Genomic DNA, 25,235 nt, shown 5'->3' with positions numbered 1-25,235 from the left:
AATTCCTCTGGTTTGAACATTTTCAAGCGTATGACTAACCTGTCTCCACACAATTAATGCACTTTCTATTACCTGTACATGGCGATATATGTATGTGTGTATGTATGTATGCTTTAAGTGAGCTGGGAAGTACATTAAATGAACGACTGGCTAATACCTTCAATAAGTGTAACCTGACATGTTGACAAATCCGTTACGTAACAGCAATCTCTTCTTTGCATTCGACATGAGAAAGTAACCACATTGTAATTTAGGGACCCACGTGATGGTTAAATACAACGAGATATGGACATGTCGAATGAAAAGGTTTTTGACATATTGGTTGTTGTAGTTCATCATAATCCTCCCCTTTCTATGCTTCAACATGAGAGAGTATCCACATATTATACCTTATGGAATCGTGCAATATACCGTAGTAAAATAGTGGCTGTAATTGCGATGATGTCGAAATAAACAACATGTTGACACGCTTGCTACGGTATGTCTGTCACCATTTTCATTCTGTGCATTCAACATAAGAAAATATCCCGCATGTATGATAACTAATAGTGACTCACGCTATAGTCAATTAGTCGTTTTAATGTCGACATGTCGACATGTCGAACGAACAAGATTTTGACATGTTTGTTGTGTGTACGTCTGTCAACATTTTCTTCCATGTATTCAAACATTAGAGCATATCCGCATGCATGTTAGCATATGAACTCACGCCATATTCAAGTAATGGGTATAATATCGAGATGTCGAAAAAGCAGAGTGCTGACTTGTTTCTTTCAGTACGTCTGTCATCATCTTCTTTCTATGCATTCAATAACGACAACCATCAAAAAGAATGACGCAGATTTATGTTAACTAAGGGACTCACGCCATGCATCTTTAAACCAGTATGTGTACACGCCGAATGAATCAAGTGTTGCCGTGTTCGATGCGTTATACATCTGCCACCATCTTCATTTATATTAATGCATTCAAAATATGAGAAGTACTCATGAGACCTAATAAGAAGTCGTCATCTTTGTGATATCATATCCTTATTTCTTGGCTTAGTTTAAGAAATTCAGGAAGTGTCAAACTAGGCTCATCAATTTTTCACTTTTCTTTTCGAGATGTTAATCAGGCTAAATGATGCATTGTTTCTGATAGGCTACTATCTCACCTATTTTTGCTACTAATAGTTGATGTGTCACTATGATTGCACGACTAGTCAATTCGTATAGATTGATCACGTGTCTGAATCAATGAAATACATTACATTAAAAAAGAGACTATTGTAAAGATAACCTTATCATGTTAAACTTACATTCAGAATAACACAACGTGATATTATCATACATAATCCATTTATATACATTTTCTTATGTAATGTGTGTGTGTTCATAAATGGTTGTTTCTACAGCGCTGTTAGCCTGTTTAGTGTAGTTGCAGAAATGATAAATAGCTCGCTGTGGATTATCAAGTCAAATGATATTTATGAATTATTAGAACTGCGGTGGAATCAACTGAGACAGAATATAGCAAAACTGCATTACGACGATAGGGCTTACAAATGCGAAAGTGGTGAATCGCATAGGGACGTATCGAAGTATATGTATACTGTATAGCAAAAGGTAGGCCTGCTCAGTAACCTTTTCGTATCAAAATTATTATTGCTTATTTTGTCACCAAAATGTTTCATTACTTGATTAGAAACAATGCTGAGGGGAAGTGGTACAATTTATAGGCGTTCACGAATATAGGCCTCTAAATTTCTGTCAGTTATTTTCTGTTAATTCAAATTTCCAGAGCCTCAAAAGTGGAAAATAGCATTTGTAACGTGTTGATGTATAGTTGAGATTTGTTTTGCTTAGGTTAAGATAGATTATGGGTTACCCGCATATACACGTAACACTGGGTTGATATGCTTACTATATATATATATATATATAGGCCTATATATATAATATATATATATATATGTATATGTATATGTATATGTATATATATATATATATATATATATATATATATATATATATATATATATCGAGTTTTACTCTAATGCATTTGAAGTGTTCTGTTTTGCTTGTCTGCGTGTCTGCTTTATCGAGGTAGAAATTGATCAGGAGGTAGCCTATATGTATCATATAAGCTGCGTTCCCCGTGAACTTCTCAGAATACGCTGGGTACGTTTGACTCACCATACTCTCCCACCTGCCCATTCAATTGGAATTGGGAAGCTGTGCTGAAGAGTCGTAAGGTGGAGAGCGTAATCACATCTGCACGCTGCCGCCCCGCCCGGGTCCCCATAAATACTTTTCAGTGTTCTTCTCTGTGTTTGAAAACATACATATCGGATGGCAGAAACAGTTTAAACAGGGTGTCCGCTCTTGCAAACTTTTCACTTCCTATACACACGTTTGTTTCTCTACCCCAACCCCAACCCCACCCCCCCCCCCGCCCCCGGCTCTTTGGTGGTTTCTTTTTTAATTTTGTATCAGAAGTCTTTTGAAATTACCGTAGTATTTTGAAATCCACACTGTACATCGACCGTTATTCTACACATACCCGCATTTGAAACAACATCGGTTTCTATATCTTGACTACAGCGCATGTATATACGTTCGAGGCACAAAAACCGCCTGTGGAACTATACAAATAACCTAAGCTGTAAACACTTTAACATCAAATAACCCGGTGAATGAGGTGTGAATTTGATTAAACATATAGACATTCCGTAATCTTGTATCTTGATGACTTCCTTCGTTGTTGTAACTATATGGGTGTATATAGGCTATATATATATAGGCTATATATATATAGGCTATATATATATATATACACACACATATATATATATACACACACACACATATATATATATATATATATATAAATACACTTTTGAAATTGCATGTCGCTTCTCATATCGATGCTATACTGCTAAATAGGCTATATAAAAGAACATACACCAATCAATCCCTTGTTTTTTTTTTACTTTTAAAGTGCTCCTTCGTCTATGCTATGTCAGGGCGATATCAACAGAACGTTAGCTAACGGGTTGCCAAGTTTACAAGTTTACCGGCTTCCTGGCCAAACTGATTATTCCAAAGTGCAACCCCCACTTGTTAGTGTGTGTGTGTTATCACGATAACATTCCTGAAATGTTTTCTACAACAATTACTTACTGTTTGCATACATATAAATATATAATATAAGTCGTAATGAGTTGGAAAATCCAGAAGTTGACAAAAATCCATCCTCCACCGAGATTCGAAACCCGGGCCTCCCGCTTCATATGCGGACACCCTAACCAAGTAGACCGTGGACGCTGATTGTATGTCCAGAGATTCCACTGAAGGCTTTTTCCAGCCGTATCGAACAATACTAGTTCTGTTTTTGGTGACATATTTGCCTTACTCTAGACTAGAGAGCAACCCATATGCCTGAGGTGTCCATCGCTGCTATGTACACTGTGTTGTAGGTATTGACCGTAGCTGTATGTATTGACTGTGCACTAGTGTCTAATTACCGACGGTAGCAAGCTGTGTATTTTCTGGGATCGATGGAGGTGTCTAACACTTCTGTTACACCTCATTCGAAACTAAGTCAGATTACCGGCATGAGACGTTTGTTTGTGCGCTAGTCTTCACACCATTTAAAGTGTCTACTTCTAGCCGCATCAATTTTGAGAAATTAGAAAATAAACGTTAGTTTTGATTATTTCAGTTGGAGCAAAACCAACTGGTATAATGTTAAGTATTTGTTTACCTTTATTTGTATCAATATTATGTGGTTTGTACACCGAAAGCAGTGGTGCCTTTCCAATCAACAGTTCCACATTTAGGTTTATTATAACACCCAATGGGAGTATATATATGCGTCCGATGACAGAATTTCTTCGTACAAAAAAAAGTCTCTCGTTACCATAACAGCATGAAACTGTGAAAGTTTAGATTTAAAAAAAAAAACCAAAAAAAAACGTAATGACCAATTTCCCTTCGGATTTATTGCTCTTACGAACATACATAATAAATAAATATACAAATCTGCACAAATTCCCATACGTTTTAGTGAATATAATGGTGGCACATAACATTGACCCCAAGTACTCGTGGATAACGATAATGGTTCAAAATCACTTCAGACTGTTTAAGGCTAAAATATTTTAACGAGAGTAATAAAACTGAAGGAGGTTGAAGAGGGTAACGCACGAACTATGAGAAAATTTAAACCTAACGATCGATTTCAACAAAGTGTAGGAGAACTATCCTCATGAAAAAAACTTGGAACACCTAGCAATTTATTTCTTGAAAATTATCATTAAAGAAGAATACAGAGGGCATGACGAATCGATCCTATATCAGGATCTTGTAACAGGTTAATTGTAACATTCACCTATAAAGAGGCAGCTTGCAGTATAGATTAGCAGATTATTAATGGATTTTGTCTCTCCTTGGCAAAACAAAACAAATCTATGTAAATAAGGGGAACTAAATTGAAACCCCCAAGTCGACTCTCGCCCATTGGAAATAATACGTAAAGTCATTACACCCACCCCCCCCCCCACCGCCCTCTCTCAAGCTAAGTGTACCCCAGGGGTATCGAGAGTCAGTTCGAGCCGGGTGACAGTTATTTCAACGGGTCCCATGCCTGATGTCTTCATTTACCTTAAAGTAGGCCTATAATATATGAAAAGGAGAATACACTATACATTATCACATATAACGCCGGGCCCCGGGACCGCAGGAGATTGTCCCTCTATCGTCAGGGATGCGTAACCCTTGCAACCCCCTCCCCATGTCCCCTTCCCATCATTGTATGTTCCTACTACATATTTATATTTATATGTATATATATTTGTATATATATATATATATATATATATATATATATGTGTATATATATATATATATATATATATATATATATATATATATATATATATATATATATATATGCATCAATACGTACAACTGACAGATCTAAAAGTCGTTACGTCGCTGCTACGGTCTCGTGTTACAGCCGAGATTTATGTCCCCAAGTAGTATAATTAATTCCACGGTATAGATGTAATAGCCTACCATAGAACTGCAGATACTGAACATACAATGCTAAAATCAATTAGAGAACATTCCCCTGCCTCACTTTATACAGTATCATATCTGAAGTGACTACCGCTTGCCGATGAGTGATATGTTACAGCCATGTGATATGAAATTGAAACTATATATATGCTGGTATTCGCTCTGTTTATAATATTCATTCCGTATGTTTTATTCTGATGTATCATGTATCGGTACCTATAAATTTTGTAATTCATACTGGAATAAAGAATTGAAAATTGGTAGCCTATTGTAATATTTCTCGAGTTTTCTTTCTTTTTGTTTCGTCACTATACCATCATCCAGTAAACAATAATTTCATTGTGTAATTTCTTTCAATTTTAACAAATTTTGGTCGAGTCGACCACACATATTTGGATTTGGATTTACAAAAGGATATACTTGACAATTAGAAACCAAGAGTTTCATTTTTTCTGACTCTGTATATGCTCAAAGTGGATTCGCTTTAATAATGATAATCATAGTGAGAATAATAAGCAGCTGCACACTATAATGACTCAACAGCAGCAATGTTATTCACTATATACCGAGTCCCGGCCATCTGATACCGAGTACTGTTTAATAGTCCGAGTCACTGGCGGCCGATTATTCTAATACTTTTAATTCTGGATCCAAATTCGAGTCTTTGACGTCTGAGTCCGAGTCCAAATCCCTGCAGGCATCCGAATCCGAGTACGAGTTCAATTTCGAGTATTGATATTCGAGTCCAAGTATAGAAGCCCGAGTCCTTGTCAGTAACAAATGCTGTTGCCAGATAACGTTGATGGTCTATACCGCACAGATAATTGACCATTTTCTACGTGGAAAGTTGAGCAGTTTATATTTGCTAAAGAAATAAGTTCATTCGTAAATGGTTAGGAGTAAAGGCTATGGTCGCCATGATGTTTGCTAAAAGGTCACAAATAGGACAGCCTCTCTGGAAGGAAGTCAAAGTATTTCATAGAAAATGAAACACACGTGTTTTGTTCAGTTTCCATTGAACTAATGTGATTAAAGCAACTTTACCGTCGCCTAAACGTATCTAGATCGACGTGTCTTTAGGCTATACTTGTAATACACGGCCACAATGGACTACTTTGAAAATTAAACCAAATATCTCTCTCTTTTTAATCGTCTTTGGTTTTTGGGTTTTTTTTTTTTTTTTGGTAAAAAAAAAACTCGTCATATTGACTGTCCGTTCTTTATGCGGCAGTCCTTCGTAAATGTATTATCGAATTGAAATCTAGGGCTCACGATACACACAATAGTGAGTTAAGTCAGCTTTATAACACGGACAATTCTTAAAAGGATTAAAGTCATCAAGCGACCTTCACCTCAAACTGGATCATCCGTTCGAGCTGTCATAACGAGAGAGACAGAAAAAGGAAGAAAGTATTACAATCATTTTATAGATAGAATTAGCGTTCTATTTCTATACAATCTACAAAGTCAGCTGTGTGTTGTAAACAAACGTTTTCTGTTTAGCCGGAGGCCATGTTTATCGTGTCATTTGAATAAATCTGGCTTTGTATATGTTTTTTTATCCCTTAGATTCGGATAACTATATTCCATTATAACCTGTACACTTCACTTCACACAGAAGTAGTACAATATAACGAACCCATTCCAGTATAGAAGCACTACTTGAACTATAGAACTATAGTGTATTGACGATACAGCTATACAGCTATGTTATGCATACGAATACTGCACATTATAATCACATTTGTATATATTCAGTCATGCGATTTGCTTGTTTATATACAGTTATCCCTTTAGGATCTTTTATATGCATCGTGTTTTCTTATTTCCGCTACGGAGCGTATGCATAGGCCTATACATCAAGTTGCAGAACGTGATTTTCATTTGGAAAAACAAATTCCGGAATCCCTGGAAACAGTATCTTTATTTTCTCATTATTTTTAGATAAGTTTTCTCGAAAGCAGCAATGATCCTTGGAAATGGAGGTTAACTTAACCTCGTGAACAGAGACCCCCAAAAGCTCGGTAAGTCAAATCAGTTTATCTCCATATCAAATTACAAGAAAAAGAAAGAAAATATATATTGATGATGTAAGTCTAGCAACATCTCATGAATATTATTGTGGGAACTTCATTGCTATTTATATCATTTTTCTCAATTGTGATGAGAATAGGTTTCAAGTATTTACGTGAGAATATGGAGTCAACTGTTGTCGTATAACGGTATATATATACGGTAACTCATCTCTTATTTGTGTTATGTGTTTATATCCGTATATGTTATATAATTTTATGTTATGTGATGCGATATATGTTATCGTTATGTTACGTGGATTGATCCTTGTCAAGGGGAAAAGTTGGAGAGTGTTTGGCCCGGTATTTGAATATTCATATAAATAAATATAAAAATGCATGAACATTTTTTATTGCGAAACATTTCGCAATATCCGTTGCCTTGATGACCAACAGATCTCATCAAAATATGATTTGATTTGAGCAAACATGTAAGGATACTTCCTTATATGGAAAGAAAAATACATATATATTTTGACCAATCTTGATTTTTCGGTCGATGCATGTGGATAACGATTAACTATGGTCAGCTATAGAAAGCGTGAAGTTAGAAATGACAAGTTTTGATTTCGACATATTGTCAAATAGTACTGTGAGTACTGTGTACAATAGTACTGTGAAAGATGCATTCAAGTCGTAATGAACTTGGGACTGATTTAAAGCATGCATGGAGATTTGTCATGCACACTGCCAGTTGAGCGGGAAACTAGGAAGTAAAATTCATCAATAAATTTATCACTATGAAGCTTTCGGTTACATCTCTATGTTCCGACGTCTCTATGTTCCGACGTCTCTATGTTCCGACGTCTCTATGTTCCGACGTCTCTATGTTCCGACGTCTCTATGTTCCGACGTCTCTATGTTCCGACGTCTCTATGTTCCGACAAATTGTTTGGACTAATTTTTTTTGACCAAAATTTTTTCGGACCCATTTTTTTGTGACCCAATTTTTTTCGGGCCCATTTTTCGGACCCAATTTTTGGACCACAATTTTTTGGACCCAATTTTTTGAGACCAAAGTTTTTTCGGACCCAATTTTTTTTGGACCTAACTTTTGTGGACCCAATTTGTGGGGACCCATTTTTTCGGACTTAATTTTTTGGGACCCATTTTTTGGGGACCTAATTAGGGGTCAGGGAAAAAATTGGCCAGAAATCATGTTGGTGCAAAAGTTTGGTCACAAAAAAAATTGGGTCCGAAAAATTTTGGTCCAAAATAGTTGGGGTCCCAAAAAACATTGGTCAGTAAAAAAATTTGGTCCGAAAACATGTTGGTAAAAATTTTGCACAAAAAAATATGGGTCCAAAAAAAATTGTGTCCCAAAAATTGTGGTCCAAAAAAATTGGGTCCAAAAAAATGGGGTCCGAAAAAAAATTGGGTCACAAATGGGGTCCGACTAAAATTTGGTCAAAAAAAATTAGAGTCCAAACAATTTGTCGGAACATAGAGACGTCGGAACATAGAGACGTCGGAACATAGAGACGTCGGAACATAGAGACGTCGGAACATAGAGACGTCGGAACATAGGGATGTCACCAAGCTTTCATGTGGAAAAACGAAATAGCTCCACTCGGGCTCAGTATCAAGCTTTGATATCAAGAACTAGCTGGAAGGTGGATCCAATCCGTAGAAGAAAATCAGGCTATGATAGCGATGAATGGCAGTTTTACCGTGGCAAGTATAGTGCGGCAGCTTGGTGCGCGGCAGCTATTGCCTGGAAACTAAAAGCTGTAGTTGATTGGTTGCTGAAATAGCAGATACAGATGAGGATGTAAAACGTTAACGAGAATAGAGATACAGCCTGCTTAACTGGCTGACCGGATTGTAATATCACGCTGTGTAGCACTGGCAATTAGACTGAGTGAAAGAAATATAACACGAGCTGTGTAGGTTACTATTAAAACTGCATGGGTACACACCGTACGCGATCTACACGGGCAACTATTACAAGTTTATGAACAGCATAATGACAGATTTGCACAGCTAAATCTAACAACTCCAGATGGTTTATGAAGTCACTACTGTGAATTATGAACAGCCACAACAGATATATTTTGATCGATTCTGGTCGAAACTTTGAATAGTTTATGACGTCAATCTGACGTATAGGCCTCTGCCACTGTGATTTGGTCAGAAGTCCTATTATGTAGAGCTGTTCTATAACACGGCTGTTGGCCATGAACTGCATTACCATGCATGGTGTTACTCATCGGGATGGTAAACTCACAGTTCATGCCAGCATATTCTGCATAGTGTATTGACCTATTGAACTCTACGAGTGCTTTAACAACACTTCACACTCGGACGTCTCGAGTCGTGTGAATACCACTGATTTACATGAATGCAGGTTTACAGTCATTGTATACACGGATTGTGACGATACCAATCACGTGTAATATTCCTATACGTAAATGGTACAGAATAATACGTTAAATGTACTCGTGTTTGTCTTAGTGCGCCGAGTATGTAGAACATGCCAACAATATGGCAAAGCTATCACTGAGGTATCCAGAATGGATTTGTGTGCTGAGATTAGAGCTTTTAGTGGGTCTGACGTCGGTGTATATTTTGAGTGGCATTCATTTCCATCTGAGAGACAATTACCAGATTGTGGTGGCTGAAACACAACAATGAATTTCTTAACCAGGAATTCTGTAACCAAACATTTTGTTAGATTTTCTTCACAATGGAAATTCTGTCCCCCTACTGCCCCGTCCTCCTGTTCACCCGAGAATATATCCTACACATAGCCTATCCCCCACCCCCCCTGCCCACCATGACTAAATACGATTACCCATTACTGTTATACCTCCTGGGTGAAATTCTTGTGCAATTTGTAGCTTTGGGGTATTGTAATGGCAGTCATAACGGATAACTTTTAATGACTAATGTTGAATGCTAAGTAAAGACTAAGTATAGATTAGACTAGATTAAATTAACTTAGATCCTTATCATTCATTAATCTCGTTGCCAACGCGCTTTAAGTACAGTACAAATGCTGCGTTTGTTGTTATTTGATTTTCGTTGTTCCTGGTGTCGTTGCTGTTGTTTTTCAATTGTTTACACATTTAACTGCTGTAACCCCTCAACAGCAACGTTAACGCTGTATTGATTTCTGGAATAACATGCAAGTGTTTGAATCATCTCAGTGATAACTATGGTGGCCTAGAAAGGACTGTGGAAATAAGTTCAAACGTAATTGCATGAAAATGCTTCACCTACTTGGTATATGGATCTCTAACTTTGTCATTGAAATAACTCCATTGTTTTGGCGGATGTGAAAGCCATCTGAGGTCAATGTCTGAAAGCTTTGTAAGCGTGATGGTACCGTAAGTATGGATGAACTCTATCTACTTTATATGTTTGGGCCCAACTTTATGAGTACAAAAACTTTGTTTTTTTGTGGTGAAAGGTCAGTAAGGTCAACAGAGGGGAGAGTCGCATGACCTTGTAATCACAATAGCTCCAAAGGGTAAACTCAGATAAACTTCTTAAAGCGGATCAATCTTATGAGGTACATAAACGTCGTGGGCACGGTTACAATTGAAATGTTTTCTTCACATAATGTGGCAGGGAACCTCTAAGCCTGTGGGCTTTCTGCTTAATGGTCCTCTTTGGGCCACCTTAGATTGCAACAAACTGTACGCAATGGCTAAACGGCTAACGAACATTATGATAGATAGCGACCTTCGTTAACGCAATATGATATGCGCACGCGCATAAGACATTCCGGAGGAATGTGTGGGCGGAGCATGCGGGTATATTCATACGGAATCCTTGCATTGCGTGCAGATCTGTGTTTAAATTACAACCAACTATTATACGTTTAGTATAGAAAATAAACCCTTTCTACTGAATATCATAAAACTATGAAGGGTTTACAAGTATATGGAAATACAGAACTAAGTTTAGGCTTTATATATGTGTATACGTGTATTGAAAATAGAAAAACAAAAGTGAGACAGGAGTCACAGTTGACAAAGCAGGAATATTGATTTTTACAAGACACACACAATTATATATATATATATATATATATATATATATATATATATATATATATATATATATATATATATATATATATATGTATATATATATATATATATATTATTATTATTATTATTATATATATATATATAAATATATATATAAATGAAAATCGTAAATCGTAATCGTAAATTGCATCATATAAATATATATATATATATTCAATACAATATATATATATTTAATAATATATATATATATATATTTATATATATATATATATATTCAATAATATATATATATATATTAATATATATTTTACATTTTTATACATTTTAACATTGTTAATATGTCTCTCTTTGTCGATATCATTATTTAACCAGACATTATTAAATTCTAACTATTTGTGTTGATTTGTACATATACATGAATATGTCAGCCATTTTGCTTCGACATATGCTATACCGGTATTTTTATTTGATGTACGTTAAAATTAAGATATGAACATATACTAGGGAGATTATATCGTTACCGAGCGACTAGACCTTTGTATGTTTACAGCCGCCATTGAGATTAAGTTATGTTGACTTTAAATTAATCTTTGATAAATTTTGTTATTACGTAATTAATAACAATCAGTCGTTGGAATGCAGTGGTAGTAATATTAGGGTATATCGGTGTAGCTTATCTGATGGTGATTTTATCTAATACATACCGTGGCAGTCAAGTAGCCACATGTAGTTTGAGTTGTATCAACCTACGTTATGAATATTACGGTGCTTGTATAGTCAGGGTGCGTGTTGTGTATTGAAACTATAATTATACGCATTTGATTTGACTTACTGCTGTACATTGTGTTTTTTATTGTTTCGAATACTTGTACTTATAAACACAATACATGGAAAGACGCAAAATTCAATTCCAATATCAAGAAACAGCTCCAGTGAAGACACACTGGATCAAGTTATGTCATGTCTATGCTCTGTACCGCGTGTATGCATAATTTGTGTGTTCATATTTAAGAATACTAAAGATAAAACTACCTCTGTCGGCCAATTATTGAGCCAAGTCAAGTAACGCATGATTTGAGTTTATTCGTAAAACAAAATAAAATAATAATATAGGCAAGCGGCTCCCAAGCCATTCGCCAAATTATATGTGACGTCACTAAAGTCATCCTTTGTATCTTTAAATCACTATGGAGATACAGATGTATGGTGTTAGTCAGTAATACTGTACACCTTCACGCAGACTTGTGAATGGTATTCATATATGTTACCAGACAGTTCATTTCAAACGTAATGTTCATCTCATCAGTGAAACGAATTCGTAAAGAAATAGGATCCTATATCTGGCTTTCATTTCCTGATTTTACAACACATGCTCAATGTAACTTGTAATTGACCTGCTGAGACATTCCGACAAGCAACTTTCCTATACTTATATATATCTTCAGTCTTACGAGGTTGATTTCACATCTATGAATTTATGAAATATCAAAGTAAATCGCTAAAAAAGGTCAACTAAAGTTGTGGCGAGATGAATTTGAGGCACAATCATTTCAGTGCAAAAGGAGGATCACAAGAGAGCAATGATCCCCGTCACCTTTGGTATAGGAGTTTACTCGACGTCCCTCGCAGCAGTTATGTACAAATGTGAAGTGCAAATGTGGTACAAGAATGTTAGCCTTTGTATCACATGACTTAAAACCCTGAAATACGATGCGCACATGCGTTGTTGCTATATCATCAAACGAATTATTTCAAGTTCAATCGCCCGGTGCCAAGTAAGGGTTACAGGTAGTGCCCGTATATTTTCGTCACACTTCGCGATTTAACCTTGAGTCGTACGGCACTAGTGTGACATCGTAGTTGGTTTAATGCGCTGACCACTTTATATTAAGGATATATACATATATATTTTTGATTGTGTGCCCGTAAATAAAGCTCCAAAATAGGACCTAACATGTTGTTTTCACGTTTTCATAAGGTAATAAAATGCGTCTTATATCAGAATTCTCAGGATATCACGTTTTGCGAAGTGGTCTACTGATAAAGTAAGTAATGAAAGTATTACCTTATATAGGTTGGATCTTGCCGAGTCCTTTATGCGAATTCCGAGTCTTGTCCAATCTCCCTACGCCGAGAATTGCAGCTATTCTTTGATAATCACTTCCTCCCTCTGTAATTGCATGTCCGCAACGCAATATATGAAGATAAGGAAGAACAAACGTGTAGGTTCAATACAATAATGGCGTTTGGCGTAGACCTATAGGAATAAGACAAACGAGCGTACCATAGACTACAGGTTCGATGTCTGATATATATGGTATATGGTATATAATGTCAGTCATAGCTCTAAGAGGTAGAGAGAGAGAGAGGGGGGGGGGGGGGGTAGTAATGGCTCAATTCTTCACCGACTGAATGCAAAAATCCCAAGACTGAACGACCCCCCCCCCCTCCTGACTTACAGTCGGAGGTGGGGCATGACTCCCAGCCCCTCCCCCGTTGCGTAGGCCACTGATGCATTTCACAGGCGTTAATGTTGTCAGCTTGTCATCAAACCAAAGAAGTGAATTATGAATCCCCTTCCCCTTCCCCAAATATAAGTGTTTGGCCTCAAATCTCTCACCACTTCGCTTTAAAAGTTGGTGATGGCGGCTCTGCTTTTGCATCTTCTCGTGATTTTAATATGTATCATCAGCTGTAGGCGCATATATATATATATATATATATATATATATATATATATATATATATATATATATATATATATATATATATATATATATTTATTCATAGACATATGCAAATTTTATTTGTTGCTATACTCGTTCAAACATCCGGGGAGTATTTGTAACATAAGCCGGATTACACGGTACCCTGATCAACCATCCTGTGACTCAATTTACCTGGACTTACCCTTCCTCGCCTTGATATATAATGATACAGATATAGGCCTTTGTAAGAATAAGCCTATAGCCCTAACGGGAATTTAGTTTGTGAGACGTGTATAACGGACGTGTTTTCTATATTCTAGGCTATTCAATAATGCGATAAACGCTGTCCAATTTTAGAGAAAAAGAGAGGAAATATACTTGTTTGTGCGCTTCCTTACTTGATTGGAACGAAGCGAAATGGAAGATGGAATTGTGTTTTCTCTATTCAGATGTTTTTGTCGATCTTTGAAGCACGTGTTGCGTTTTTCAATTAACCAATGCAAAATAAACACATTCAATACATATTTGTATTGTGGAGTTTGAATCGTATTTGGAATGAAAAATAAAGTGTTTCCTGGAATTGTTGATTACTTTGACGAAACAAATAAGGAAGAAGGGCGCACAGAAGCGTGAGATTTTGACTCCGGTTATTATAACATTTTGAAGGCGTTCCAGTGGAACTTTACTGTATCAAAAATAAATATCGTGTGAATGTGTATAGTTCGTGGAGTTCTTTCCAATATACCTTCAATGCAATGACTGTCGATTTGTTTATGATGACAGGCGATTACATGACCTTTGTTCCAGGACGGAAATATGATTTTATAGGAAACAGTTGCTTTCTAGTCGATTTCCAAACAAGGAATTACTTCCCATAAAAGTGGAAAACATTTTTGTGCCGATTGTCGTTCTTTAGTCAAACAAATCATATTTCGTTGTGTTCACTGAAGTGCAACCTATCTCCCCGTGGTAATGCATGTATACTGTGTACTTCCCAGTTCCATATGTGGTTCCCTTTCTTTGCATGAATGTGCCGAAGATGTTTAAAATTCTTTGCTGACTTTCAAAAGATTCACTAACGAGCATAGACCATTCATAATGGCTACTTTTATAGCAGATTTTTACCTATAAAGCCTTGACCTACTTTGTATATACGAATATGGGCTGAAGTTGTCAATTTGTTATTTCATATTGAGGCGTAAAAAATAACAGATAGTTGTCACCTGTTCGGAAAACAAATAAATCTTCATGGAATTCGTTCTGCAGGATAAAACACTGGAGTGAATCAACTAGACAATGGACTAATTGGCAATGGAACGAAACCAGCCATAGTTTGCAAAATGGCATTTTGCCTGTTGATACACTCTTAAAATTGTTGGGCAAATTATTGCCCAACCTGGGCAATTATTTACACAACCGTTGGGTCCGTATGCCTCCTGGTTGATGTTGGGCAAAAAAGTGCCCAACTAAGTTGGTTAATGATTTTGCCCAGCAAACGGTTAAATAAATACCCAACACCTTTGCCCAACACCTTTGCCCAACGCCTTTACCCAACAATGTTGGTCAGCGATTTGCCCAATGGTTGTGTAAAACCTTTTACCAATGGATTTTTCTTTACCCAATGATTCTTGCCCAGCAGCTAGTTAAAAATAATAGTGGTTGGTTAACTAATACAATACCAACATTGGATTGTAACATTTTTCATACAACTGGGTTTATTTAATAGGTTATAAAGCTTAAACAGAGAATGATAAAGAACAAACAAGTAATACATGTTTTTCATACTTTTATTTTTTCTGGTCTTAGCCGACTTCAGATTGTTCCTCCAGTATGAATTCTCACAGTATTCAGTGCTTGACTTCTATTTACCTAGTTAAATGATCTGTGACTTCCATCCAAAGCAATAATTTCATAAACTCACAATGGGGATAAACACATATCAACAATATTAAAGCTGAAAATATTAGCTATCAATATTTTGCCATTGTTTACTATATTCAGTTCTTGAAATGTGTTGACCACAGAAGACCTCCTGTATGTTGACATCAACTACACAAGGTACAGGTGCAACACACAATCATGTACAGCTTAATGTTGGTCTCTTTCAAGCAACTCTGGTCTTAATAAGTGAATATAATATCACTGATAATTTCCAACATATAGTCAATTGAAGCTAAACATTTTATGTTTTAAACAAGGACACACAAACCGAAAAATATTGATACACCATTGTATCTGCAATTGCTTTAACAAGGAGCCAAGGCATATTTTGCTAACATTTTGATTGTGCTTAGATGATTAATGAACTGTAAAATTTAAACATCTTTTCAAACAAAAGCCAAATGGTTACACATCCCACATTGATTCTACATACTAGAAATAAAAGCAGCTTCAAGATCACAATTATAAGTGATCATAGGGGCACTGCTGGCACCTGATCTGTTAAACACACAAAATTAAATGTTTGTTTGATATACCAACCCTGCCTCAACCTTTCACAACTGTATACAATAACAAATCTACCCCCACCCCCCACCCCCCCAAAAAATACAGATTTTTTTGTAGGTACAGTTTGCCAAGGCAAACAGTTACTATTTCCCTTTAATATGTAAATATATATGAAACTAAAGCAACCTTGAAATGTAAACATGTCAGGTTAATACCGAGAAACCATTTGAAAAGTTTGTTGCAAGACACTTTGACCCTTAAACACTTCTGTTTGCTACGAAAGCTCCAAAGGCACTCAGTGAACGACTTTTGATAAAACCAAGTTCATATACCTCAGCATGGAAAAACTCCCAAACCCCCTTACATTGAGTTTGGAAGTTATTGTCCAACACATAATGACTTTAAAACAAATAGTCTACTGCCGTTAGGAGTGAGGACTGCATTATTGGATGTCTCTCAATTATCACAAAAAAAATGCTGAGGGGAACCTTTGCTCTCTCCTAAGCACAGAATGAATGGCTGTGGTCGCTCATCCTTCGATATTGTCTTGCAGTAGTCCTCTAACACTTGTCACCGACTGCAAATTAAAGAAAATAAACTCCTCGAGTTGCAAATAAAATGTAACAAAAACAGGTGGATAGACAGAGTTTTAAGACTTCTGCACAATGCTATGATACTGTGGACCAGTATAATTAAAAGAAAAAAACAGGTCAGGAAAGTCAACATAGTTATCTTGACAAGGTTTTCAAAGTGTAACGCCCACCCCATTAATGTCAAATGACCTTTCCCTTGCACTATCAAGTACCGGATCACTTCATTATTATGACCAGGGTTTACATACCGACGATGAAATTTATTGAACCTTCCCCCATTTCATCACTAGTGTAATTAAAAAAAATTGCCCTGGTGGCTTCTAATAACCTCTGACCTCTACTATAATCAATGGGATTCATGTACTCATGTTGGCAAACCTATATGCATCACATATGAGATTCATCTAACTTTCACTCTTTAAGTTAGCATATTTACAAGGTTTTAAGTGTTTGGCCCTTGTTAACCTCAAATGACCTTTGACCACTAGCACAATAAGTAGCATTCTTCTACTCACTATAAACAACAACACACCAAGTTTATGAGGTTAAACAAACTTTCAGCTGAGCTGGTATGAACTAAAAGGTGTACCACCAAAAGAATACCAAAAAAATATATATAATTAATGATTTTGCTTACTGGCTGATCGTCTATGAATGCTTGAAGGCAACTAGTAACCGTAGTAGATCCGCTTTTCTTTGCCCGTCCTCGAAAAAGCAATGGTAACAGAAAGAAAGCTAAGTTCTTCTTTTCATCTGTAAAAGAGATTAAGGCAAGAAATGAGAATGCTTGCAGATATAAACGACAAAAACATTAATAAGGCACACTATAGTCTGACCATATAAAACTTCAAGGACTGAGGATAAAATTCAAGGGATCTACACCGCCCTAAATGTGCTCCACAACTTTATGCTCATACACATTAATAACAGCAACATGAAAGTTAATGTGGCATGTGTACTCATAGGGGACCTACACATTTGTATTAGAAGACTTAATTACCTACCCTACACACTAATTTCAAGCCAAATTTTATAAGATTTTGAAGGAAAAAAATGAAAAAGCCCATAGTATGTGCTAACCTTTCATTGACACAGTCGTACTAAAATCTGAATACAATTGTCCAAAGATTTTTGGAAAAATCAACTTCTAGACGTTTTAACATGTTTAATCTTCCTGCTCATAAAACATCTTGAGAAGAGTACACAACACAACAAGCTAATTTCTTTTCCTCAGCATTGGAAAAGTATACACATAAGGAATCCATCTCATTGGCCATTTTCAAGTTTGTGCTTATCGACAGTAGAATTAATCCAAATATTATATTCAATTGAGCATTAATGAGTAAACAAGGCTAATAATGAGGTTTTCAGTCATTTCTCCTGCTGACAAAAAAACATTTCACTTGTTGAGAAATCAACAGGAATTATTCAAACCCTTTGTGGAACCTACAAACAACACTGATACATGTCCAAGTGACTGTCATTGAGTTAATATTATAACAGGGCTGGGTCTCACTTCAACCACACACAAACCCGAACGCGACTACAAATAAAATAGTAGCCAATTAATCATATTGAGTGCAATGTTTGGAGAAAGTTTGCAGAAAGGTTCAGAAGCCACCATTTGACATTAACCAGCTGATTTGGTCCTTTCAGATCAGTTGATTTTGATATATTATTAAAAAGTAACAAACCACCAAAAACATATTTTGAAGGTTAATCCAAATATTGACCCATCTTTACAGACATACTGGAAAGAGAAACTATATTGTCATGGCATAAGCTCTGAATGAAGCTAGCTATGAATTCACAGGCCATGACTATACAATAAATTTGGCTTACCATCAGTCAGTGCATCCAACGTCTTCTCTAAATGCAAAAAGTTCGGCCAGTTTGGGATGATCGCCTGTATAGCACAAAATGTCCATTGTCAAATATCCCACTCTGTTGTATAATTTGTTGGCAGTTGGTTTTTGTAATAATTCGAAGTCCTGTTCTACCTGTAGGAAAGAGAAAAATATGCAAACAGCATTATAGGCCTATAACATTACTAGCGCTGATGTTCTATGCTATACTAATATTATTATAGCCTAGAACTCATTAAATGCCAGGCCTAACTTAGGCTACTTTGAAAAACCCTCGAAGTTCGGACACCCCTAACGAATGCATAATTTCACCATGGCACAAATACAATAGGATCAATTTGACGAAACCTATGAAGCAACTTTTTTTCTAACGAGAATGTTTCTTCTGCCATCGATAGTATCATTTTAAAAGAAGTGTGAACAGATACAATTCTGGAGCATTTTAGTGCTAAAGTGTTCGAAGGGTCCGTTATTATACTACTGTATGTACGTACTACTACTAGCATTAACAACGTACGTGTAAGTCTAACATTAGGCCTAAGTTATGACAGGCTAGGTCTAACGTTAAGCTAATAAGGGTTCATGTGGTCATTTGCCGTATACAACTTAAAAGAAAAAAGGGAGTACAATTTATTATTTACAACCTTGTCTAGCCAAGATATAGGCTAGAGAGACCTGGTGCATACGCATAGCTTACCGTAAGTTGACAAGGATCTGCATTACACAGGCGTTCGCAACGTTAATACAATGTGAGTAACTAATTAGACCTAGTTACACACTTGCGGGCGAGCCTGTGGCGCCTGTCAATCGCTTCACTACAAGCTAGCCTAACGTAATACAACTATGCTGGAAATACAATGAGTATTAGTAGCCTTTACGTATGCCTGGTATAGCCTACATGTAGCACCGAGAGAACGAACGATCATTCGATACCACTGATATGTAGAGATCGCAGTGTTCGATGCACACACCAAGCATAGGATTGTTTTTCTTTACGCTCACCTTCAAATGTAGCACATAACTCTGGCATTTCCCACCTCTTGAGTACTGCGCTAACAAATTCGTCAGCCATTGTGTAAGTTATAACACGTTCACTATATACGATCTACTCATGATGCCTGCACATCGCGCAGAGTACCAGTATAGTAATGGCGCAAAAATGCTGGTTTTTGCACAACATTGGGCAAATCAAGCTTGTTTGCCCAACAGAAAGTAACAATAAACTACATCTTAATTTTTGCCCAACAAAGTTTACCCATATCAGTTGTGTAATTTCTTTTACTCAATTGTTGGTTAATATTTACTCATATTGGGCAATGCTTTGTTTGCCCAACCAGTTTTGCCCAACAGTTTTTAGAGTGTATCATCTTCAATATAAACATGTCTAATAAACAGATAAAGCACGCCCTTATTTGATATTTTCCGGGTCGTTCAGCCATGGAACATTGATCAATGGTACCATCGCTAGAGTATGGGAGTGGTGTCCAGTAGTTCCCTTGTTTTTGTACAGGAATACATATGTCTATAGATACCACTTAGGTACAATTACGTCATATACTGAGCGAAAAAACTCCTGAAGTACATTTCAATTTATTGTGATATATATTTGATACAGTATCGCACTTAATTACAGTTATTGAAACTCGAATATCAGTTTTTATATTACCAAAGTCTCGCTGGAACAACCGTGAATAAACTGACTGTCAAATCATTGAAGTGACAAATTAGCATAGAGCCTGACTCTTCAATATTATAATCATACAGGCCTGCTCCAGCGCATGCGCCAATTTCAATTACAGATAGCAGAGTTGTATAGGATACAAGTAAGAGGTTGTACTATATCAAAATGAAAACCCTATCGTCCAAATGTCTCTCAGCCCAATCGTACGTGGTCCGCGAAAAGCTTCTGGTCATGAATATCCTCAAAGGTAATGCTTTTTTGTTTGACGATCTTTCACGTAATGAAATATTGCTGAATGTCCTCTCTAAATGTAACTGAGTCAAGTCAGTGGCGGAGCGTCCATACAGTCAGAGGGGGCGGATGCCCCCCCCCTCCCCCTGACGGACTCAAATGGACTGCTGGCGCCCTTTTCAGCTTTTTACCACTTTTTACTTATTCGCGATTATTGACTTTTTTATTGCGCTCTCAAATACCTATTGACATTTGTCACATTTTGTTGGTGTAATTTTCTGACAAAATGGCGATGACACCTATTTATTCTCCGTTTATCCGCAAATTAGCAAGGCCCGGAAAGGGTCATTTCCGGCGATCTAGGGGGTTACTTTACTCAAAAAATTTCTGTACGATCCGCGCCAACTTGTGGTGGCGCTCCGCTTAGATAATGTCGAAAGCGCCCTACAGACTATTCTCGCCCCCCCCGACCAATACCCCTAGCTCCGCCACTGAGTCCAGTTTGCAAATATCCCCCCCCCATTTATTCATCTTATCTAACTCAAACCCATCACATTTTTAAATCTCTAAATAATAGTACCTCCAGAACAGAACTAATTTTTTTCTTATAGTTTTGTTGAAGACTTGTTCATCTCAAATTACCTTCTTTGTACAAGATAATTACGATGGTTGCGTTTGTTTTGGGTAAGGAACGAGGCAACTCACATATGATTTGTGCATGCCAGACGAGTGGCGGTAGTGATGATGGTGGGGGGGGGGTGGTTGGTCAGAGGGGATACAGCCACGGTGACCGGGGTCAATCAAGGGGCCCCTAACCAAAGCTTGCCCGGGAAAACATACGACAATGTATTATAAATTTCATAATATACATTAAAGGAGAAATGAAGAGTCCCGAAAAAATGGGCCTGATCATGACATAACTCTCCCCTGGGCTCAACTTGCCTATCGACGCCTCTTCTTTGTGTGACTATTATTGTTATCCCCGCCCATTGCTTTCTCCATCGTTTACCTGCGGGAAGCATTAAAGTCATAAAGTTTAAGAGTTGCCGGGGCTTCGCATCTGGACCCACCAGTGAGCAATACCACCGGAACCCACGCGGCAGGAAAGCGCACTAAACGCTGCACATTTAACACTACTGGAAATTTGTCTGATCCAATCCCCCCCCCCCAATCCCAAACTGATTTCGGGAGTCACGTACCGTAATCATTTGATGCAAGGGCGGCGGAACCGGGGGGCACAGGGGGCACGTGCCCCCCCCACTTTTCCTCAGATTAAAATTGTGCCCTTTTTCTTCATAAAAATTGAGGTGTCTCAAGTTAGCAAGAGGCCAGGGAACCAGAATGAACACTCGGGAAGGGCCGTTTCCGGCCATCTGAGGGGTTTGTAAAACCAAAAATTTTCTTGTGCGCTCCGCGCCAACCGATGGTGGCGCTCCGCTCAGATAGTCGTGCATACAACTTTGCAAATCCTGGTTACGCCCCTGACTTTCAATGAATTTCTGTGGGTCAAACTCAACGCTTGAATGGAAAATTTGTTAAGATAACAACAAGAAATAAACTCTAAATCGGAAGATTCCTACATTAGCAACTAGTATGATTTCACCTCATTTTTTCTCAAAAGAAACTTGTTCCTTGTTTCCCAATTTGCACATTGGATATTGCAGTGCTAGTATGCATATTTTCCTTGAAGGGGGGGGGGGGGGGGGCGTTGATGGAGTGATGTGTATATGCAAATAAGATAATACAATAAGAGTTATAAAGGGTACTAAATATAAGGCTGCATCAGTTCAATCGAATTTCTGAAAAGTGCCCTTTGATGTCGGTGCCCCCCCCCCAGATTAAAAGTGCTTCCGCCGCCCTTGATTTGATGGGACACAGAATTTATTCGTTGCTATTTATTATGAGTAGTGAAATGGCTGTACCAGCATCAATCTCCATCAAGACCCATTGAAAGTGTTATCGACTTATATGTAAATGGTATAGCCTATACATGCTACATTGTTCAGAATCACGCAATGGTTATGTTCAGCGCAATTCTTAATTTCGGTGTTCTGAATCAGAAGAAGGAGAAGAAAATAAGAACTTCACTGGAAACTATAAAGCGAATTATAAATGATTCATCATTTTCATATCACAACAAACAATCGATGATATATCTTGGAGACACTTTATGTTCATATTTCATACTTGAGGTTTGCCAATGAACCATATATCCTTACTTGGCCAGTAGAAACATAAACATTTTATGTGATTTCCAGGAAGGTCGTCGTAATATATATATATTGGTGTGCTCATCGTTCACCAAGTTTAAAACTAGGGCCAACATTTGTGTGTGCATTTCGACTCGTTTCCAGTTAAAAGATTCACAAAATAAGCTTCGTGAGAAATTATATCGCTCAGATCATCAAATGAAACTGTCGGTGGTGGTGCTTGAGGAGTATATGCGTATGCGCGTGGTTTTTCCCCTTATATCAGTTCAACTTGGTAGAATTACAAGAACATTTGCAGATTACAGTGTGTCAGGGTGTGACGGAGAGTGACGGAGAGTGACAGATTATGACAGATTAGTGAGGATTATAAATCTCAAGTTCATCGACTTTGGTGAGTGGTTTAACAATTATTAGACTTGAAATTCAATTTCGTATCCATACGTATAATTATTTTGGTTTTTGGTTTTTATAAGTAAACTTTCAAATTTTGAATTAGGAGAAATTTCACAAATCCTGGGTCAGAGATGCTCTGCCTTTAAAAGTAGCACTTTAATTTTCACCCTAATTACCATTTCCCCCTGATTGAGACACTTTTATTTCTCGATAATTGAACACCTATGAAATATCTTGGAATAGTCTGGAAGCTCAGAAATTAAAGTGAAGTATATAATTAATTTAAAAGTAACTATTATAGCTTAGCATGTATAAAATCCGCTCCATTCTACCGGATGCTCCATCTCTCCTTTTCCGCAACCATCACCCAATAATGGCTATAAATTTCCGATTTCAACAAGGATTTTTTCCGAAATTCCATACATTTCCTGACAGGTTGGCCCATTCAATCGTCTACTTTATTAGCACTCCTGGGGTTATGGGTATAATAACGAATGTCAGTACTTCTAGAAACCCCAAACAAGTAAAATAAAATCTTTAAGCAATTAAGGGTGACTGTTACATAACTATGAAATATGTGGCCAAACAAACTCAATTTTTCAATTCATGCTGTTTTGGCATCCCTTTAATGTCTCCTGAACCCATTCCCACTAATTATTTCCAAATTATCACTTATAAATTAGTGTGAATCAAGTTTAAAATATGGTGGATGAATTCTTTCATAACCCGGAAGTAGATTTTCAGACTGGAAGTCACCACAATATTCCTTTAAAGACGGTCAAGCAACTCTGAAAAATCTCGATTTTTTGCCATTTTGGCTTGCCAAGCAATTATTGTAGTCATACGAAAGAGCATGGAGGTAAAAACAGAGTAAGCAAGTTTACAGCAAGTCGAACTATGGGACTGTCAACTCACAAACTATATAGTTGTACATATATATTGCTTAGCTTATGTATACCAAAGTATCCGCAGGTGTCTTCTGACATTGAAATTCTGGTAAGTTGCATGAAAGTAACCGCCTTGGGAATTCGTACCAGGATAATTTACACGATGTTGAATGCTTGATAACTCACGCAATAGTAAACACTTGATATTTTTTTACATTATTGAAAGACTATATATTCTTCCCGGTAGGCTGCAGTGTGATGAAACAATATTCGTATAGTAATCTAAATCTGAGCCACGATAGAACGTGACGGAATGGCAGGTTTTTACTACTTTACGAATCTCATCCGACCTATAGTGCTGTTTCTCTTACATATATTTTGTTTTACTGGGGACACACATTATGCCAGGTCTGCTGCCTATGCTGACGAATAAATAACGAGATTTGCTTTATTGCAAGCCTGCGTGGCGTCTGTTCATTTTCAAGAGTAACCGACAAGCTCACCATGATGTTATAGGTGACAGGGGATTAAACTATAGGGACGAGACTGGAACCTTTGAATTGAAATAGAGGAGATAAGTGTTTGTGTGTGTGGGAGGGGGAGGGGGGGGGGTCAGGGGTGTAATATACCGTTGGGTGTTGTTTGCAATGCGTTGACATATAAAGAAAAACAAAGTAAAAGGTACCATCTATGCATGAGAAGTGAATCTCCGCGAAGCCAGATTCAATTGATATTTAGCACATGCACATGCAAGTATAATGATCAATTAACTATGATTTGGGCGTATGAACTGAAGAGGACAAGGGTGATGATATACGGCCCCTCAAAAATCGATAACAAATCAATACTGAAGACGAAAAGAAGCAGATACAACATAGTCTGAAAGTGCTGCACCTTCCTATTCTGAAAACCTGCCGCTGTTAATAAAGGTTTAGACCCCCCCCCCCATCCTCTCATACACCGAAAATGTCTTTATTTACGTATATATATATATATATATATATATATATATATATATATATATATTTGTCACGTTTTTCCAAAGAAAAAAGTTGCGACCACCATGCTGTCAGCGAGAGCCCC

General features: G+C 37.1%; 1 protein-coding gene and 1 long non-coding RNA gene across 7 annotated transcripts in view; one reads left to right on the top strand and one right to left on the bottom strand.

The window, feature by feature from the left end:
* LOC139980177 (uncharacterized) overlaps positions 1–25,235 on the top strand; it is a 108,074-nt gene that overhangs the window by 5,512 nt on the left and 77,327 nt on the right. For 3 of the 5 annotated variants that reach the window (XM_071991641.1, XM_071991638.1, XM_071991639.1), the window contains exon 2: positions 7,008–7,087. The gene's annotated coding sequence lies outside the window, so the exon portion shown is untranslated. Of the gene's footprint in view, positions 1–1,486; positions 1,608–7,007; positions 7,088–23,021; positions 23,264–25,235 lie in introns of those variants that run through there. The other 2 variants (XM_071991640.1, XM_071991643.1) reach the window with 2 other exon arrangements.
* LOC139980181 (uncharacterized) lies at positions 15,205–20,051 on the bottom strand. 2 transcript variants are annotated; one of them, XR_011797474.1, is made up of 4 exons: positions 19,753–20,051; positions 18,728–18,885; positions 17,523–17,638; positions 15,205–16,869 (listed from the first exon to the last, which is right to left on the bottom strand). It is a non-coding gene; the product is annotated as an uncharacterized lncRNA (long non-coding RNA). The 2 variants fall into 2 exon arrangements; XR_011797475.1 differs by lacking the exon at positions 19,753–20,051 and adding an exon at positions 19,448–19,595.

This window comes from Apostichopus japonicus, chromosome 14 (assembly GCF_037975245.1).
Source record: "Apostichopus japonicus isolate 1M-3 chromosome 14, ASM3797524v1, whole genome shotgun sequence".
In the NCBI taxonomy this organism is placed as follows: domain Eukaryota; kingdom Metazoa; phylum Echinodermata; class Holothuroidea; order Aspidochirotida; family Stichopodidae; genus Apostichopus; species Apostichopus japonicus.
This window is presented reverse-complemented; position numbering and strand designations above follow the sequence as displayed.